The sequence below is a fragment of the Triplophysa rosa genome, linkage group LG23 (assembly GCF_024868665.1).
Source record: "Triplophysa rosa linkage group LG23, Trosa_1v2, whole genome shotgun sequence".
In the NCBI taxonomy this organism is placed as follows: Eukaryota; Metazoa; Chordata; class Actinopteri; order Cypriniformes; family Nemacheilidae; genus Triplophysa; species Triplophysa rosa.
In genome coordinates this window covers 14,186,610-14,208,939 of record NC_079912.1, presented here as the reverse complement: position 1 = coordinate 14,208,939, position 22,330 = coordinate 14,186,610, and the positions used below count along the sequence as shown (strand labels likewise).

The window sequence follows — 22,330 nt, the reverse complement described above, 5'->3', positions numbered from 1 at the left end:
AATTACATTTCTCCAACAAAATGTAATTTGTTTGAAACGATTCTTTATAGTCTTGTAGTATGAACTTTATTTTTTTAGTAGTCTTGATTAAATTAATTTGTGTCACATACATATTTTACATAAAACCAATATAAAAAACTATTTTATCGATTAAATTATTTTATGAAAGCACTCAAGAACATTGTTTATATTATACGTTTTTAACATTAATTAGACATCACTTCATTTAACTTTAATAAGAATATGCTCAGAAATGCAAATAAAGGATTGTAACCGCCCACGACCTAACCAAAGGCAACGCTTTTCTGAACAATGGTAACCACAAAACTCAAAAAATAACAATCTCTTCAAAACCTTAAAAAATAAATGAATATTAAACACTAACAAGTGTTTCTTTTTACTGAAAAACGCATAAAATAACCCTTATTTAAGAAAATAACTCTCAGTTCTACGCAAAGCATGCTGGGAAATATAAGTCCTCTGCCCAATTGTAACTGTTTTATGTTAATACATCACAACTCCTTTATGTTGTCCCAACATGAATGGATTCAGTTATATGAATAAACATAAAAAAATCATGTTGTGACCAAATTTTCCAAAAGTTGTGTTGATTAAGCAAGTTAAGTAAATTGAACAAGCAGCAAAAATCTTTTTTTGAGTGTACAAGCAGGGGAATATAATATATTAAACCAGTGCAACACATTTTACCTTGTACAAAACCATCCCGACATAACATGTAATAATTCACAAACAACAGGATTTTGAATAAAGGACTCACTTATTAATAAGAAAGGTGTACGATTTGTGGTTGTTTATTGGAGAGTCTGAGTAGTTTCCAGCACACTCTTTGGATGCCCATTTGAACTTTTATTTGACATGACACTAGCATTGATTGCACACTAGAGGGTGCGCGTGTCCTTTGTTTCTGTGACAAATACATGAATTCGGTTTGAATGTTATTGTGGTTCGTTTTAAAATACCTTTTTGCATTACCCTTGCCTAAACAAAAATTTATCCGACTTTTTCTATAAATTGCGTTATATGTACTAATACATTTTAAACGTAATAATGCATTTATTGGTTGATTCACACGTACTACAACATTTAAAAAGCAAATACAGTGGTACATAAAAATAAACACTACACATGGTTTATGTAATGTTTACTTATGATATTTCTAAAATCCAGAAAACCCGTTAATCTCCACAATGATACTGCTTCTAAAGAAGAAGAAAAAACTGCTTGATTTCTTATACTCAGATAGCCAAATTGTTTTCAATATAATCTGGGGACAGATAAGTGTAGGGTAACTTCAGCTGTTTGTTTCTTTTTGTGATGTCTCTTGCTATATTCTTCAACTCCTTCTGTACTTTCTCCACAAGCCTGAGGGTGGCGCCACTGCGGAAGTACCACTCCTTATAGTGGCACAGGGGCACCTACAGAGGAGGGAAAATCTAGATAAGCACTACACATGCACAGTACACCACAATCATGTATGTTGACAAATCCAAAGGGCCTCAAACTGTCTACAGCTGTATTATGTGAACATACAAATAATATATAGACAAATATATAATAACAATCCAGTAGATACAGTGTATAGTTCACACAGTCCAGTCAACTACCACTTACATAGTCAATGGCATGTTGTGAGAGCTGACTCAAGATACGAAGGATGTGACAAGAGGAATTCACTCCAGGAAGGAAGGACACAAGCTCATCCTCAGTTATAAGGCCTTTGGTCTGAGGAGGAGGGCGTACCAGAGCTGCTGGAGTGTTTGGTATCCAAAGGTTTTAATCCAGCTAAATGTTGAGATGAATGGGGAAAGATAAACACATGATAACTGAATCTAAATAAGATATACTGTTATTCTGTACATTAGTTAGGTAGTACTTGGGAGTGTTAGGTCTCTTAAAAGGGCAATTATACTATTCATGAACACTGAACATGCCTGAGAGAAGTTCACAGCTGAGTGAAGCGCAGAGCAGGTGAAGACCACCATGGTGACAAACTTGCACATTTCAGCAATAGTCTGAAATGACTGTGGAATTCCTGGAGAATATGACATGGAAGAAAAGCAATGATTCTCAACAATGAATAAAACCACTGTACTGACTGACTGGTTCTTTGGGGAAACAAAAATCGTTCTTCCATGGCATCGCTGTGTGCTACATCTTTGGTGTAGATGACATTTTAACAATAAACCTGGTTAGATTTACAAGCATTAGATGTTTTGTCGCTTAGAACAAAATGTTTTTTTGACAGTTGTGTTATTGATTGTGTGTTGTGTGTTTAGGGTGTCAACCTATTTGACTAAGACCAAGGAAGCCCTCCATGAAGATCTCTCTAATCCAGCTCTGCAGCTCACAGTCCTGCTGGACGTCCTCATCATTACAGTAATACAACCGACTCCAGCCCTCAACAAACCTGTATGCAAATGCAAATCATGTATTCACTTCACACACTTCACATTAAACATACATCAATGTCTCATTCATAACACAAAAATATGCAACCATGTTGTCAGTCTTCCTAATGTACTGCACCTGTGTAGAGCAGCCCACACCCTGTTAGCATCTTGTGCGTAATAGCAGATGGGGAGTGTATCCACTCCACGGAATCTCAGGTCATCTGGCACACACATTGAGCTATAGCGCAGGTGTTGAGTTCCTCGAGCAAACAGCAGCTTCACTGCATCCATACCACAAGAAATAGACTTCAGAGAGAAGAAAACAGAATTTGTTAACTAACTCCTAAGAATAAATGGATTCAATAACTTTCTCAATATACATTAAAAGAACCTTGTCAAAAACACCATCTTTGGCCAGAAGAGTTGCTCTAGCATGAATGTTGATCTGAAGAGTAGTCTGAATATTTGGCATAATGAGCTAAATAAACAAAAGAAAGGGAATTCAAAGTATCCATGGTCTAGGTCATAATTACTGAGTTGTGATGAACTCTCTATAGAAGTAATTTGTTCTGCTTCGTTGTTTCGTGAGATGGCTTAAGGTACCTGGTACAGTGGATGAATCTCTGGCAGTTGTCTGAGTGTGGCGGTACAAAACACCTCCCCTACCAAATGAGTCCGCAAGAGGTGGGAAAGCACTTGATGGACTACAAAATCTGAATTACGCACCCACATCTTTGCTAACAACCAATCCGCTGCAGAATCAGAAGGCAAGAAAACGGGGTTCTGTGGACCACGAACCTGTTGAAGCTAAAATGAGATAATTATTTGTTTGTTGATTTTAGTAAAGATTCATTTCATGCTCAAGAGTTAGGATTGTATTTCACAATTTACATTTAAGAATTGATTTCAGTATTAAAAAATACATATCAGGAGAGATTTAGGCCCGGTTTAACAGACAAAGGCTTAGCTTAAACCAGGACTAAGCCTTAGTTAAATTAGGAAATTTAAGTCCATTTAAGGATGCTATCATCATTTGCTCACCCTTCAGTTGTTACTGACCTGTATACATTTCTTCGTTGTGCTGAACACAAATGAAGATATTTTAATAAAAGTTTGTAAATAAACTGTTTTGGGTCACCATTGACTCTCATAGTAGTCTTTTGTCCTACTATTGAAGTCAATGGTGACCCCAAACGGCTTTGTTACAAACTTTCATTAAAATATCTTGACTTGCGTTCTAGTAACTAGTAAAAACATTTGTGTGAAACTCCAATTGAAGTGAAGCTATAATTTAAATTCTAGCTCATATTTGCGTAAACCCTATGGCCTTAAAGCATTCTTTAGTGTCAGTTTTTGATTTATAGTACTTTATGACCTCAAACAAATGCCTAAATAATTGTAACTTGTTATGCAGGTCTTGCAAATTACTATTATAATTATTATCTTTTCAAGATACTGCAAAAGTACTGACTTATTTTGCTTCACACCAAAAGCGTAGCCAGAAAATAGACTGAGTGTGCATCTGAAAAGCTGGGTGTGCCTAATTTATTGTCAGATGAATGTGCAAAAAAACCCACACTGCGCATCACTAACGTTACAGAATTGAGTGGGTGTGAAACTGATGTGTAAATCTAGGCTCGCCTGAAATGGAAACTCATTTGCCAAATAAATTCTGACGTAGCGAACATTAAACCCACCAATTTCAAGCATAAAAACTTTTTTGGATAATTAAGGGTTTTTATTTGGAAATTTGGTGCTTTCATCACTCATTTCTGATGCGAAACGTCTAAATGCACAACTGAAAACAAGTGCTCCAAAGGAAAGCTTGTATAAGGCAATGTGATCAAAACACGCAGTAAACATATTGGGGGAAAGTCTAAATGAGTCGAAACGTGTGAGCAGTTGCAAAAATACTGTAAATTCAGGACCTTCCACTTCAAGTCTATCCACCTTATTTTTGAAGTAAATGTGGTCGCCGCCATCTTTGGGCTGTGTTTAGACTTCCGGTGAGCCACTATAGCTATGGCAGTCGTATTGCGAGTGAGAAGAGTGTGCAGTTTTGACTGGCTACTTAATATTTATTACGGAACCCACAGGTACAAGCTTAATGTGTGCAGTTAGGGTTGCCACAATTTCCAGTACAAATGCAAAAAATGTCTACAAAACATTTGTTTTAACCTTAATCCACGAACCAGAACTGAATATGGATGTTGCGCACCCTATGATCTGCATCCATTATTCATTATTTTAGCCTACTGGATGTCCTTTCTCCTGGACAATTGACCTACATGACTACAATAACTAAAACATCGTTCAAAGGCAGGGATTTATGGGCAGAGTGACACTAAATGTAGAAAAATATCAGATTATATATAAAACATATTTAGCACAACTAAAGAAGCAGTTCCTGCCAGAGGATCGCAGCTGCATGACTAACAGTTAAAGGACTTGCCGTGTCATTACATTACATTTTCATTCATTTGGCAGAAGCTTTTATCCAAAGCGCATTTCATATTTTGGCAACATGCTAAACAGTACTGATAGCTTGTAGTTTACCAGGCCATGTTACTAGGAGGATTAAAGCTGAAGTAAGCAAGGGAGAGAATAAACAACATGAAATATTTTTTTATTTAATAGACATAAAAATGTCACTGTGGGTGGCACCGGCACACCTGTGGCTATGCCACTTATTTGATCCTGAATCCTTCTTGACTTTATCTATCTTTCCCCTTTTTAAAGCTATAAAAAATGTGTATAGTACATTTTCTTTTTGCTACAGCTTACAAATTGCACCTATTGACATTTCATTGCAGTTGCAGTACTTGTCCAGCCCCGTATCATTTCACACCACAGAACAGGTCGACTTTGCAAATGTGACTCTATATTCTAATAACCAAAGGGGCAAGCAAACTATAAACCCATACCTGTATGGCAATTGGCTTTAGTTCTTCGTTTTGGTTGTAATACAGCAGACATAAAGGAGCAGTCAAGTACGTCTGCTTGCCATTGACAGTATTGGCAGGCAACTGATCCAGAATCTCATAATCCAGAAGATAAACACGTCCTTTCTGTAATATATGCAACAATAACAATTACAGTTAGACAAATGCAAATGCCTCATAGTATATCACACGTGCACACGAACACACCTCCATCTCATGCTTCAGGGAAGACCCCTCCGGCAAAAAAGATCTGACCATCTTTGAAGTGACAGCGAGGTTGGGTGGCAGGCTGCGGATCTGTTTGACACACAGCGGATTTGAGCCATTGAGGCATTGATATCCAAAGAATGCATCCTCTTTCCAATGGGCCTGAACATATTCTGCAAGTGAATAAATGACAAGAAACTATCAAACTAAAACAAAAACACAGCTGAGAGCAATTTTTTAAGAAGAGGTACCGTTTGCAAATTACAAAAAGATATTGTGGTTATTTATTTGACGTAATGTATTTGTTCATACTCGCAACCGTGTTCTCCCTTCCATTGAACAGGAAGAACGTCTCAAGTTCTTGTAGACTATTCCAAGATGTTCCTCTTTCAGTAAAACCTTCTAGATAGTGCACATTGTTGCCTGGACTGTCAGACAAGTGAAGCACAATATTCCATTGTCAAATTCAGCTAAGAACTAATCCATAGTAAATAACTAGTCTTGTTGTTTAAGAACAGTAAACCATATCTTTGACGAATGTGAGTCAGGTTGGGGCCTAGAGCTGCCAAACTGGGCATGTCCACACAACGAATGACGCCGTCAATAAATGTGGCAAACCTACAGACAAACATTCTTATGACCTGTGAGAAAACTGGTTTAAAGGGATGTTTCACTACTGAATCAAAATCGATCAGAGAACGGCTCGACACTTCTTGCGTCAGAAGACCTTTGTAAAGACCACATAGCCGTGTCGAGCCGTTCTCTGATCGATGGATGCACTTTTTGGACCTTCAAAAAGCCAACTATCATCCACTCGCATTCTACCGCTTGGAAGTAAAATGATACTTGGGATTATAGCAATGACTGCATTGTTCTTCCAGAAGAAAATCATACTCGTTTAGGATGCCTTGAGGGTGAGTAAAACATGGGGAAATTTTGAATTTTGCCTGAAATATCGCTTTAAAGGAGTAGTTCACCTTCAAACTCACCATCGTCCTCTTGACTTTTCAAACCTTTATTAAATGAAATGAAATACACTTTATTGTCTCCCAAAGGGGAAATTTGTGTTGGATTCAAGGTGTTTACATTGACAAAAACTTTAAAAACATAACCAACAAATTCAACAATACAAAAAAAAATAACAACACTTGTTCATCATTTAACATTCTGATTGAAATATATAAAAGACATCTAAAATGATTATACCTACACATTGGGAATCTGTACCTTCTTCCAGAAGGTAGTAACTCATACTCAGTAGGCAATACATGCAGTGGATAAGCTAAGATTTTATATGCTTCTCTGAGAACAGACTGTTCAAACCGATCAAGGGAATTAGTCTCTTCTCCCTGTGGCCTTCATCACTATTTTTACCAAGTGCACCAGCTTAGCTTTTACCTGAACTGTAAGGTTACCAAACCGTAATACCATATCTGATTATGCTCTCTATAACCGCCTGATAAAACAACCGCATGAAGAATAAGTAGCCTATCGCTGTGTCATCTGAGAATTTCACTATCAAATTATTGTGCTCCAAACTTGAACACTCGTTATACAATGTAAAAAGGATCGGGGAGCTTACACATCCCTGTGGGACACATGTGCTAGTACTTTTCAACTCGGATAAAGTGTGATTGACTCTAACCTGTTGAGTCTGATTGGTCAAGAAAGACAAATACCACTTAATTAAAAAGGAATCCACATTAAACATCTTCGATTTCTGAATTAAAAGGTGGGGCTCCATGCCACAGTTAGTTCCTCTGCACAGGATTTGAACAATAAAGCAGAGATACCATCAGGTGTTTACGACTTTCTTTCTTCTGCATGCAGAACACAAAAGAATACATTTTGAAGAATGTTGGTAAAAGAAAACCGTTGGTCCCACTTGACTTGCACTGGTTTTGTGTCCATAAAATACAAGGGAATGGGGCCCAATGAGTTTTGGTTACCAACATTCTTCTTCAAAATATCTTCTTTTGTGTTCTGCAGAAGAAAGAAAGTCATGCAGGTTTAAAATGACAAGAAGGTAAGTAAATGATGCCAGATTTTTCACTCTGAGGTGAACTACTCCTTTAATAAATAAGAGTGGCGAACAAACACAAAGAAAACGGTGTACCTGATATACTCCTGTTTGTTCTTAAGAGCCTTCTCCCTGTGAGCTGTTAGGATTGCCAATGTCTCCTCCTTTCTCAGACACACTAAGGATTTTATAAGAAAGATTTTCTAACAAATGAGGATGTGATGTCTCTAGAGTGTACATAAACTGAATATTTTGGGGGTTTTCTTCCTGAAAATAGGAACGCCTCACCTTTATTGTTCCGAAGCTCAACACAGCCGTCTTTGCTCTGAATCCATTTATGGCAAGGAAAAATGTCCACATTGGGATCTTCAAAACGCTGTCTCACCTCAACATCCTGACAGTGCCATTTCAGATCTGGAAAACCAGGCTGAGCCTCAAGACGCAGTTTCAGCCAAACCAATTTGCCAACTTCCTTTGTAGGTGTGATGACAATGGTATAGACCTGTTTCAAAGACAAAAGTTGTTCGTGTTAGATTCTTGTACTAAAATGAAAACCTGTTCTTATGCCTTTCTTATGTTTCTGAATTGATCAATCTGTTCAATGACTTAAGCTACATTTACATTACATTGCATTTATTTAGCAGATGCTTTAATCCAAAGACTTTCAAGTTCATTCAAGTGGTTCATTAAGTTCCTGCTCAACTGCATTTCATAGTATCGCTGTATTTAGCGATATGAGACATTTTCTATAAAGGTCTTACTGAGCCTGGCAGGAAACGATGTTGTTCTGGGTTCACTTTCACTGGAGGGGTCTCGCAAAGAGTACCGACCAGAGAGATCCAAACACTGCCATACGTTCCTGAGAGAGGTAATATGGAGGTACGAATTGTCACGTGAAATGTATCCATTTGGCTCATCATGAGGTTCCTAAGCATTGAAAGAGAAAATATTATTTTGATACTATTAATAATAGTTCTATGGTGGGATAGGTGGTCATACATAGGGTTGGGAATCGTTTGAATTTTTTTGATTCCAATTACGATTCTGCTAATCGATTTCGATTCTTATCGATTAACAGTTTCGATTCCCAGTTGAAGTAAAACATTTAGATATCAACCTGTATGGTCATTTAGCCTGCTTATTGACTTGTTTGTAAAATAATTATATATACACACTGTAAAAAATGATTTGTGGCCCTAGTAAATATGGCTCAATTAAATAGGCTGATTTTCCTCAAAAAAAATAAGTTTTGCACATTACTTAATTTCTTGCTATAAATGTTACTAAATTTATTGAGATTGCAGTTTGCTTAAAATAATGAGTAAACACAGCAAGTAATTTTTAGTAAAGTCGCGTGAATCTGGTTATTAGTCAATTTGACTAAACATTTTAAGATTCGGTTAGATCATGTGACACAGCAGCGGCCATTTTCTGAAAATCATCTCCTCAGACGATAAAGGTGAGTAAACTTAACTTGTTTTATACTAAAATGTTTCATAAAATAAATCCCACCAATAGTGTGAAGATACATGTTTCTTAGTGTTTTCATTTGAAATAAGTTTAATTGTGGTGGTGCACGTTTCTTGGTGTTTTAAATAAGCTCCTAGATATCAAATGTACAGAAACGTGCGTGCACAGCGCACTTCAACTTTTGTGAGAAGAAAGTTTATTTACGTTGCTTAAATGAGATTTATGGTAAACAATCACGATTGCCTACTTTTATGAAGGCATTGAAAACACGTTGATAGTTATATTCGCCGTCCAGCTCCTTGAGCTTTTTAGGTTCAATTTGACACAACGCGCCACATTAACAGACAACGTTTTTAAGTGAGTTAAAAAAGAGCGCGAAGCCGTCATTGCTTTATTTCAAACCTTTCATCTGTCTCATCTATTTATCTATACCGCGTGCGAGCGTTGCGATGCATCGCGACAAACGCCTTGTTGTTAATGGTTTCTGTTATCTTTTGTCATGTGGCATCTTGAGGTGAGGACAGGGTGTGACCGCTTACCGTGAGCTAGAAGTGCGAGGCGGAGGCTGGAACAGCGGGCTCAAATCTCTATGCATCGTGTTGGTTAGAAACCTCCTTAAAACGGCACACTGTCACTTTGCAGACACGATAGAGGAGAATTGTGTCGGCTAAGGCTAGTGATTAATTTTTCTTTTATTGTAGTACTTATATAATTGTTTGTGTGTGTCATAAACGCATATTTTTATACTGAGCAGTGGAAGTGAACAAAACACAGTAGTGTTAAGTACAATCAACTTTGTTAGTGTGACATTACACTATGGCAATGTTGTGAAGTTCTGGTAAAGTTCCATTATGTGACTTTAATATCTTTGTTTTATATTTTAGGAAAGCCAATTCCTGAATGAATGTTAAAAAATATTGGGAGACCTAATTTTCATAGTGAGGAACTTATACAGAACTAGGTAAGAACTTATGCAGAATCCACATGATGCAGCAGACCTGTGTGTGCAACATAACAGTTCATATTGATTCTTTACATTCTTTTAATTATCAGTATGTATATGTATATATTTTATACTATTCTAAATTTATATTATACATTAATATCATATTGTTTTGTTTCAGGACAATAATGGTGAAGTTAATCAACCTTGCAGAGCACACAGTAATCACCAGAGGGGGATCTCCAGATCTCCATATTCAGCTCAACACCACACGTAACATGCAAGCATACAAGACCACACACAAACTTTATATAAATAACATAACTCTACACGGTTATCAAATGCACATACACACTCATGCATACAACACCAGAAATATTAAAAACCACTAGCCTTAGCCATGTTGATGGTTACTGTTGTTATAATGTTGTCAGAATGCCTGTTGTTTAGTATCGTTTATTTGTTTTTGTTGTACAATGAGATTTACATTTCTGAACTGCTGTATGTTTCATGTTTAAATTATTCAGTGAAAAAATAAAACTTTTAACATTTCACAGCTGTCCATTGTTTCTGTATTTTAGGTGTTAAGAACATAAAATTATTCATCTAAATGAGCTTACATTTGATCATGAGGGTAAACTAGACTTTTTTGGTAGAAATAACAAAAATGTGTTAGTAAAAACAACTTAAAATTGTGAGTCACACCAACCGAAAAAATTAAGCAAAATCCCTTGCTGGGAATAGGGTTAGGGTTACTCAAAAATTTAAGCAATGCCTACTAAATAATTTAAGGTAATGCTGCTTAAAATTTCATGTAGAACTGGCTTAAAAAATTGGTCGCAAAAATGATGCACTATATTTTTAAGTAACTTCAGCGTAATTTTTTTTTCAGTGCAGTATATGAGCACCATTTTGTGTATTTATACCCATAGAACATAGATTTATTACAATTTGTATTACCATAGTTGAACTACATCATGGTTAAACTGTTGTAACTTTAATGAAACTATGGTGTATTTGTGTTCCTGTGCTTTTTAATGCAAATACCATAGATGAACTATGCTTACCATAGTAAAAATATTGTTAATTTTCACAAGGGATTTTATTGAGATATCAGCAGATCACGCAACGCGTGTACTTTTCTGAAAATATGCACACAGGAATTGATAAGAGGATTTCAAATTTTAATCTCAAGTATCCGATTCCAATTCCTTTTTTTTCGATCCGATTCCTAGCCTTTCGATTCCGATTCCAAATTGGAATTGATTTTCAATTCCCAACCCTAGTTATACATACATATTTTGTCCCTGCATTGTAGGTGTATGAATCTCATGTACAGCACAATTATTTAAATTGTAAAAGTTACTTAAAAATAACTTCACATGCCATTTCATGACAGAACATACCAAGCAGAAATGAAGACAAGAAAAAAACGGTGTTGATTTATTAGCCCTGATTTATGACTTATTACAGAAGGGTCAACTGTTCACGGAGACAGGGCTGCCACTATATGTCAACTAGAAATTAGAGTTTTGGGTTCCTCGCCACCGTTTGCATACTGTTCTTTTGCACTATCTGCCTGGCCGGGGGGGCTGCTTTAGAATTTTAAAGTTTTACTTAATTAATATTGCATATAGGAATTTATAGTCTGTTATATTTGACCTGTGCTTCTCTCTCCTTTATCTTAAATGTGTGCTTTCACTGTGTGTGCGTACTTCTTTGTGTACGTGTGTGTGTGTGTGCGTGCGCGTCCGTGTGTGTGTGTGTGTGCGTGTGTCTATGTCTATGTGTGTTAGTACGTGTGCATATTGTGTGTGTGGAGTGTTTTGTATGTGGGTATGTCTGTCTTCTGTGTTTTCACCTTTTTCTTGTTTTTACAGGTATAACTTTAATTGTTTTGCTTATAGTCAATTATGTCTCATGTACAGCTGCTTTGTAACAATGAAAATTGTAAAAAGCGCTATATAAATAAAGTTGAGTTGAGTTGAGTTGAGTTGAGTTGAGTTGAGTTGAGTTGAGTTGAGTTGAGTTGAGTTGAGTTGAGAAACTGTCCTAAGCCTTGTGATAGAAGGGCCCAAATAAGGTCCTTTATAAGGTTTAGTCTGTTTATTGGGTCTGGAGGAGAGAGGGGGATTGTGTAAATTTAGTGTCACAGGCTCTGTGAATATTAGCCACGTCCCTATAGCAGTTAGCATTAATCTCACATACTGAACAATTGTCAAAATAACATTAACTGACATACATACCAGACATGCAAAGATGTCATTTTGTGTCAAAATGATTTATGACCCTTGATTTATGACCTTTCCTATGGTATATTTAAGACCTGTTAAACTTGTTTTGAACCTGCTTATCAGTCATGCTTGTTGACAGATTTATGGAGTCCAAAAATCTTAAAGCAAACATAAATCAAGTGTTAAAAGAAATCACAGAAGGATTCTCAGGACTTACATAAGTCATAGGTCATACATTAAAAAATTATGGTTTAATTACTCATGCCACTGATGAAGAGAGAGATTTTTGACGTCATTTGCTGAGAGTGCGTGGTTTGAGCCGGAGTTCCTTCAAACTAATTCTTAATATATCTTTTATTCTTGTTATATCTTAAGATTTATGTTTTAAATTGTTATTTCACCGAGGGTAAAACTTATCTTTAAAGTGTAAGTTCACCCAAAAATCAACTTTCTGTGATTTTTTACTCACCCACATGACGTTAAACATGTTTAGAGATATTTAGGAGACATCCTAGAGCTTTCCAGGCCTCCTCATTGAAGCCATGGTGTCAATGAGGTGTCAATTTTTGCCAAGGTCCAGAAAAGTACTAAAGACATCGTTAAATTAGTCCATCTGCACATAGTGGCTCAGTTGAATTTTTTTGAAGTGACGAGAATGCTTTATGTGCGAAAAACAAACCAAAATACCGACTTTAATCTATATATTCTCCTCTGTCTTGTCAGTGTATGGATCGCATTCACGAGAGCACTTCTTCGACAGGGTAGAACTTGCCAGATCTGACTCCTTTAATAACCAAGCCAATAAATACAGAATCGCTCTATGACATGACCAGCAACATGGGAACTATTTTCTCTAACACATTAGAAGCTGTCACACCTATAAGTCAAAAAAGATGAATTAGAAAAACATAACACCGTGCTACAATAGCACCACTCGCATTCTTAAAAGAGAAACATGTAAACTGGAGCGCAAATAGAAACAAACCCAATTAGAGGTCTTTAAAATTGTGTGGAAAGAGAGTGCAAACTGTTATAAAAAGGCACTAAAAGCAGCAAAGGCTGAGCACCTCCGTAACCTCATAGAAACTAACAAAAACAATCCAAGGTTTTTATTTAGTACAGTTGCTAAACTAACAAATAAACAGACTTCACCTGACCTGGGTATTCCGCCGCACCTTGGTAGCAATGATTTCATGAAATTTTTTACAGAGAAAATCGAAAACATACGAGACAAAATAGTAAAAACTCAACCTCCAAGTCTGTCCTTTGAATTAGTATCAACCATCGCCCAAAAAGAAAGGCTACAGTGTTTCTCACCTAAACAGGAAGATTTAATTAAACGTATTGCAACATCTAAACCTACAACATGCTTATTAGACCCCATACCAACTAAATTATTAAAAGAGTTATTACATGTTGGAATTGAGCCCATTTATAACATTATCAACTCGTCAAATAATCTAGGCCATGTCCCAGGACCCTTGAAGCTGGTCGTGATTAAGCCTCTTATCAAGAAACCAAATTTAGACCCCAATGAACTAGGAAACCATAGACCTATTTCAAATCTCCCTTTCCTGTCTAAAATACTAGAATAAGTAGTGTCCACTCAGTTGTGCTCTTTCTTACAAAATAATGACATACACGAAAAATGTAAGTCTCCGGAAAACTCCGGACTTTTGATAACACCTAGAATAACTAAATCCACCAAAGGGGGTAGAGCTTTCTCATACGTAGCACCTAAACTCTGGATAGCCTTCCCCATGCTATTCGAGGGTCAGACACACTCTCCCAATTTAAATCTACATTAAAAACACATCTTTTCAGCCAAGCATTCACTTATTGCATAATATGCTGAATGAATGAGTTAATTAACGAACAGCAGCTACGCTAATTATTCTCTTTCAGCCCTCCTCCCCCGCCTCGGGAGAGATTAGACCAGGCCCAGATGAACGTCATATGCCCATCCCTAACTAAGATTACACCAGCTCCATCTGAAAATCCTGTGCCATCCTCCTGTGAGAGCCTGCGGACTGACTGACCATCCCAGCTCCATCTCAGGCAATTCCATCACCACTCAAGAGCAAAGACGGACTACTTGTCACATTATGCTAAATTTACAATACTTAGTATTTAATACTAAACTTAAATCACATGACAGCAGTTTGAAGTTAGCTGCACTCAGTTACATTATGCCATTACTATTTTCCCTGCTTATAAAATTCCTCTGTTGTCTGATATCAATACCTAAACAGTTTCAACACATGACATTTCCTAAATCACAGCTAATAAGCCCTCCATATCCTTCATAAACATTTACTCAGTAACTTTTAATCAAAGTCACTGAGTTCAGCTGTGACCCGTCTGAGAGGACCTGGCCCTACCGGCTGAGACTGGTTTCTCCCGAGGTTTATTTCTCCATTTATTTATCATTGGGGTTTGGGTTCCTCGCCACAGGGCCGTGCTGGCTTGCTCACCGGGAGACTGCATTTATTGGATATTATTTACTAGAATGATCTGGCTTTTTCTTTAAACACCATGCACTGTGCTGTGTTTTACCTTTTCTGTGTTTTTCTGTTTTTCTTATTTTCTAAAGAAAATAAGTCCACATTGTGAAAAGCGCTATATAAATACAATTGAATTACAGTTAACACCAAAACAAACATGGTTACCCACAAAAAAAACATGGGTAGTGTAAAACCGTGGTTTTTCCAATGGTAATCAATACACACAAAAAAAAAAACGCTTACCACACTTTAACTATAAAAACCATGGATAATTTTCTGTTTAGGAAAAACATAAATAAACTATTATGACACATTTTTTATATAAGTACCCTACTTTAATTTCTCTCTTTTTCTTAACATAAATTAATACAACTCATTTAATATTTTCCTTGAGTGAAATATGTGTTTTAGTATTTTGTCACGTCTCTATGTCAACCTTAAACCCTCATGGCTATTATTTGGGAGTTTTTGCTTATGGAGCTGACAAAAAACAGCATTACAAATTTGAATTGTAAATACTAGTACATCCTATATCATCATCATAGCATTCAACTAGAAATTCAGTGTTCTTTAATAGCCTAATTGACAGAAATTTAAATAATCTCTGATTATGAACACTGCAGACCCCTAAGCCTTTCAGTTTACATTAAAAAACGCCGGTCTTAATCAGGAAATAAAGATCAAAATATATAGACTACAACAAAAATATAATATTTAGTGAACTTTTCCAAAAGAAACTATCCAAAACTAAAGTTGAAATGTACATAGAAATGTAATAAGTAAAATGTACTGTTTAGGTAAATGAAATCTGCACATCAAGGATTTTTAATGGATCCGCAGTTCAATTCAGCATATTGACAATGTAAATACATTTGGCAATATATAGTCCTAGAAAACACGCACAGTATAATTGCATTGACTTACCTTGTGTGCTCCCTGAAGATGTGAATCAAAACGCACCGTTCACTTTTGGTTTATGCACTCATGCACTCCGCCTCTCCGTGCGTCTTTCAAACAACTGCGCAAGTTCTTCCAATCAAAATCTTTCTGATATAATATGGGCTATGGGCCTCATGTATGAGTTTGAGCACTTGAACACCTGCACTCACTCCAAATATTTTATCACACTAAGACAGGTACTGGCACGTATAACACACAGACTTTTGTACATGTCTAATGTATAGCACAAAGTCACGGACACTGGGTTGCTCATTATAAACCATGTGCCAGAGTAAAACTGTGATAAATCATGTATCGTCTGATAAGCCCAGGAAATGTGTCCGGGAAAAGTGTAGTTTGAAGGGCACATGATATCTGTGTTTTTCTTTTTAAAATCCTGGGAGGCGCTCTAAAACAGTAGGCCGGAATTGAAATATAATACTGGCAAACAAGAAGGGGACAGGCTAATAAAAAAGATGTTATCATGCGAACACTGTGAAAAACAACCTGAGATTCTGTATAAAATATGGAGTCAGATGTGTATTTGGTAGATCACTTCAGATGAACTCTGAATATCTCACTTTGTTGGCTCGAGCAAATAAAGTTTAAACTCTTGGCATCTGGAACCCTTGTCTGCGAGATTTCTTTCTGCGTTGGAATGCCGATTCGAACATATTGGTGACCCCTTGACGTGATCCAGTCTAGAGGGCAGGAGGCTGACGGCCGTGACGGGTGAACCAAACAGCTGATCGCACAAAATCAGGGCCGTAAAAATAAGGTAAGCGTTTTGCTTATATAGTAGTTCAAGTTCAAGTTCATTTATTTATAGAGCACTTGTTAAACAGCCACACGACTGACCAAAGTGCTGTACATTTCAATTAAGATCTCATACATCTCATTTCAAACTACAAAAACAGTAATAAAAGCAAAAACGATAAAAACCAGTGGAAAAAACATCCTTAATGGTGGGCCAGATCGAATAAATACGTTTTTAGACGAGATTTAAAAATGAGAAAAGAGAGTGTTTTGTGCGATCTGATAAAGGTAAACCCTGAATGCCGTTGGTCCTCGTAGGCCTCTCCTAAATTGAACAAAATTTTGTGTTAAAAAATTGCACTCGATTGAGAAGATTTTTAAGGTATCCAGATCTCAAGAAATGTGTATGTGTGAGAGAGTGCATGAAACGTGCTGCGCCAGAGGGGCTGCGTGGATATCAAGAGGGCATAAATCCTGTTTAGGTAAATGGGTCACGCCAAACGGGGCGTGCCGCATAGGGATGCGAGGTTGCATAAAATTCTGTTAGGTAACAGGTCACGAGGGTGTGTGTTGTGTATTGTTATATGCGGTGTTTTTGATATATTTGTATATGTTGCATTGCTCTTGTGGAGATCACTGTTTGAGAAGGAGAGGCTTGGTGTGCAAGGCCTCTGTGTGTGTGCGAAGCTAAAGACGTGGTGAAAGAGTGAAGGTGAGCTTGAAAGGCTCTATGTCTGTGTGTGCGAAGCTAAAGGAGTGATTGAGAGAGCGAGGGAGAGCCTGAGGGGCTCTGTGTGTGTGTGTGGGGGGGGTAAACCCTACAGTATGGGGACAAAATGTCCCCACAAAGATGGCAATATCCAAAATCCTTGTCCTTGTGGATTTATAAATCAAGCTTATAAATCATACAGAATTAACTTTTTTGAAAATCTAAAAGAGCAGAAAGTTTTGTGCGATTGTTAGGTTTAGGGGTAAGGGTAGGGGTAGGGAAAATGATATACAGTTTGTACAGTATAAAAACCTTTGCGTCTATGGAATGTCCCCATAAAACATGGAAACCCAACATGTGTGTGTGTGTGTGCATGCGTGCGTGCATGCGTGCGTGTTTGTAAGTGTGTGTGCAAGTTTGTGTGAGGGCTCAGAGAAATCCATGGATATGTGAGTGTGTAGCCAGGAAGTGAATGAGAGAGAGAGGTGGAATTGTGTTTGCCTCTGTGTGTTTGTGTGTGTGCGCGCTAGTGAGTGAGAAGAGACAAGAAGCAGTTGTTGTGGGAAAGTGAATCAAACTCAATATTTTCTGATTCTTATGACTTATTCCAATAATTACATTTTTACTCTTTATTATTTTTATATAGTTATATGGAAGTCCTAGTATAAAAAAGAAATTAATTTAGATAATAATAATAATAATATAGTTTGCATTTATTATCATAATTACTCATATATTGATTAAGACATATTGATATAAAATTATAATGTAATTAAACGTTTGGAAATTATTTATGCACAATGCATTTTTTTATATTAAGCCTGTAATGAATTATGTTGACACTAGTGATAAGGATTGTATGATCTTTGAATTATAACAGCCTTTAAATATGAGATATTTGATGAATAAAATAAGTAATAAGTAAAAAACACTAGACACAGATGGACATCAGTGGTTATATATAAGTGTAGATTAATTGTTTGGTTGAAATTATTGGTAGGGACCATTTAGTATTGCCTGAACACGGCCCTACCATCACTACCCAAATCGACGCCCTATGGGAATGATAACAATAGCCTATGCTTTATGATTTATTTTGTGACAGGCCAACAAGCGGCTTACCAGCTTTGATAACACTTTACAACTAGGTTCCATTTCTAAACATTAGTTAATTAACATGAACTAATAATGGGTAATAATACTACAGCATTTATTTATCTTAATGGTTCATTTCAACGGATTTAATAAATATTTAATATTTAATATTTAAATATTAACTGTCGTATTTGTTAACATGCATCAATGAACTTACACGAATAAACAACTAGATTAGTATTAAGTAACATAAACAAATTAATGAATGCTGTGGAAAGAGATTTATTGTTGGTTCATGTCAGAATGCATTATGTGATGTTTTAATTTATTGTAATGTATTGAAGTGAATCAACTTAACCATGCTTTTAGGTCTTATCTAGTTTTTATGTAGAAGAACCGTTTTTATCAATTGCGGGTAATTTCCAAACTTAAATCGTTTTTAACTTTTCAAGATCTGGAGAAGGTCATTCATGCTTTATTACCTCACGTTTAGACTAATGTAATTTGCTGTACTCAGGTCTCCCTAAGTCATCGATTTCACGCCTCCAGTTGGTACAAAATGCAGCTGCAGGGGCTAATAAATATGACCATGTCATCCTAATTTTAGCTTCGCTTCATTGGCTTCCGGTCCAGCTTAAAGTTCAGTTCAAGATTCGTTTGTGTTGTTTCGGTTTTAATGATCAAGCACCATCGTATTTGAAAGATCTTCTTATCCCTTTGTCATCTTCCACACTTTTAAGATCCACAGACAAGGCTTTGTTATTTGTCCCTCGGTCTCGGTTAAAATCTAAGGGTGACAGAGCTTTCTCTGTCATTGCCCCAAGTTTGTGGAACCAACTCCTTCTGGACATCCATCTTACATCTTTCATTATTGTTTTTAAATCGAGGATGAAAACTTAACTTTTCTCATTGACATTTTTGTAATTTTGACATTGACTCAGCTTTCACATACGTGCTGGTCAATGTGTGAGTAGGCTAAAATAACGAATAATGGATGCAGATCAAAGGATGTGCTACATCCAGATTCAGCTCTGGTGTGTGTATTATGGTTAAAGCAAATGTTTTGTAGACATTTTTTGCGTTTGTACCGGCAATTATGGCAACCTCTAACTGCACACATTAAGCTTGTACCTGTGGGTTCCATAATAAATATTAACTTGCCAGTCAAAACAGCACACTTGTCTCACTCACAATACGACTGTCATTAGCTATAGTGGCTCACCGGAAGTCTAAACACAATCAGCTCAAAGATGGCGGCGCCCACATTTACGCCCCAAATAAGGTGGATATAGTGCACTATATCGGGTGTCCGCCGTTTCGTAGTGTTGTCCGAATTCTGAGTGAACAACTCATTACCTACATTCGTTTTTACCCACAATTCATTCTGTTTTTGAGTGTTCACACTCGGGCTGCGTCTGAAATCGCATACTGTGACAGTACGTACTGAATTTGAATAAGTACCTATCGGCCGTTAAAACAGTGCGTTCTATAAAGTATGAGTGGGTGTAGTATGAATACATTTCGGACATACTGCGTCTGCCATGTTTTATGGTCATTTGACCCGTATGCTCTTTGACCTATGACGTATTAACAACAACTTATGTGAGCGTTGATAAAAACATAATTTAGTCACAAGAAATTCATTTATTGCCACTTACATTGAAAACGGACGTCCGCCTTAAAGTTTTCCGCTATATTTATTTGATTTAAATAAATTTGACTGTTGCTCAGCTCCCGTGGCATCATGGGATAGATAAGTGTCCATCTGATCCACACTCACGAATCTAAGCGCGAGGCAGTAGACCATCCGGGTATTACTCGCCTACTATTTTTTGCATATTGAGGTTTCGGACATACTATTCATGACTCATACTCATTTTCGCCTGCTATGTAGTATGGAAGTAGGCGATTTCGGACGCAGCCTCGCTCATTCACTATTTCCCATGATACCGCACGAATAAACAGTCTGATTAGAATCAGATGGAGGAAAGTGACCGTTAACACGAATGTAGGTTTATACACTTTTTTATACATTTTAATCACAGATTATGAGGGCACACGAATTTTAAAAAGAGAATTACCCACATTGATGAACTATTTACAAAAAACGCTACAAAAAAAATAGGCATTGAATTTTTTTTTCACTGGGACTATTAAGGATATTAAATAATAATAAATATATAAATAAATTATATTAAATATTAATATTTTAAATGCAATTACGTTTACATGAAATTAAATCTCACATGTATAATTCAATCTTAAATATGTTCGTTTTACATTTTAATACAGTTAACACCAGCTCTTAATATTTTAATCTTACATATATGGTTCAAATTTAAAGATATTCGGAATCCTAGAACCACCACTGGTGTGAGACGGAGTTTACTTACTTCCATTTACATTATGATATTTACCATAGTATTGTTTTTACTGTCCTCTAGTGGCAATGCATGTGTAGTACATCGCTGTAACTAATTGTTAAATGCGTGGTTGACTGCATGTATTTCGTCAATCTTAACATCATCATATCATCTTTAATATGGTTTTGTACTGTTTGTTGGTTTCATATACCTAATTCAAAAGCCTTGTGAAGGGGAATCATTTTTGAATCCTGTCCTCAAACCTAAAATGACGAAATTACATTTTGGCGACCCTCTTCTTGTAGGCCTAGTGCCTAGTCTGCCTACACACAGAGAGAGATTTTATAAATTCATAATGTGTGTCTGTCTAATATAATGAAGTATGTCTCCCATTTAATTAAAATTAGCCTGTGTGTCTATACAAACATCACATTTGTTCCTGCCAGAAGTGAAACTTACATTTGCATGAGCATCAGTGTGGAATGTTTGTGTTATTCTCAGAACAACACTGCGACCAGATGTTCACTGTCCCAAAGGGGATTTGATTTGTATTGGATTTATAAATAAATGATGTGCGTAGCATGTGAACCCTGTTGATCACAGGGGAATCAGAGAGCAGTTTGCTAACAGATATCACCATGACAAAAATGATATTCTTGATCTTTATCTGGACTCTTTTTGTGCAAAGTGACTATCTTTCAAATGAACAGATTTTCTACATATTTATTCTTTATATTTAAATGTTTTGGCTCTTTTTTAACCATCTACCCTAATATCTTTATTTTCATTGCAGATTGCAGTGCACAAGTGACTCAGACCCCATCCGCAAAGACTATAGAACCAGGACAATCCATTACAATAACATGTAACACCAGCATTAGAGTCGGTGACTGGTGTAATAATAAATATTGCTTAAACTGGTACCTCAAGAAACCCGGAGAAGCTCCTAAACTTCTCATCTATGGAGCAACTGTCCGATATTCCTCAGTCCCATCTCGATTTAGTGGACGTGATTTTGGTGATAGTAATTTCCAGCTGACCATCAGTGAAGCTCAGAGAGAAGATGTGGGAGAATATTACTGCTTCTGTGACCTCGGTGCTTCTAGATACACACAATGATAAGGAGTCGTACAAAAACCTCTTGTCATTTAGACTCCACTAGCAGATGCTGAGAAATAAGGATGTGAAACATGTGCATGTGCAATGAAGCATAAGCTTTGTCAGATGCACCTTGAGTTGAAAATTACAAAAAAATGTGTTTTATCTTAAAGCGGAGGCAACATGCTATGTCATGCATTCGGACTTCTTTACACTGTTAAACATGCTGGCTTCTCATACTTAAAAACGAGTTGGACGTATGACGTAGTATTTCTGTGCTTGATACACTCCCCCAGCATTCCAACTTGTTTCCGAAAGTTTTTTTAAAAGTCCGGATCATTGTTTCGTGACAGGGATCCTATTCCTTTTATTGGGCAATTTTCCCGGAAAAGCACTGCAAGGCGAAAGAAAGAGCCCGCCCACGCGCCGCTTGCCATCATGATTGTCTGCGCTGCGTCACAGCTCGTATCTCTTGCGATAGTGAAGTTTAGGTGTGTCTGTTTGTTCATGGCATTAAATGGAGGCTATAACGCTGGATTTGGAGATCGTTTGAAACTGATGGCGCGGTCCCAGTGCTAAAAGATGATTAGCACATGAACTGCACGCGGTAAGTGAAACTAAGTCATATGTCTGTGTTTT

General features: G+C 36.8%; 1 pseudogene; it reads right to left on the bottom strand.

The window, feature by feature from the left end:
• Positions 1 to 779: 779 nt before the first annotated feature.
• On the bottom strand, positions 780 to 22,241 carry LOC130546910 (hydroperoxide isomerase ALOXE3-like; annotated as a pseudogene).
• Positions 22,242 to 22,330: the final 89 nt, after the last annotated feature.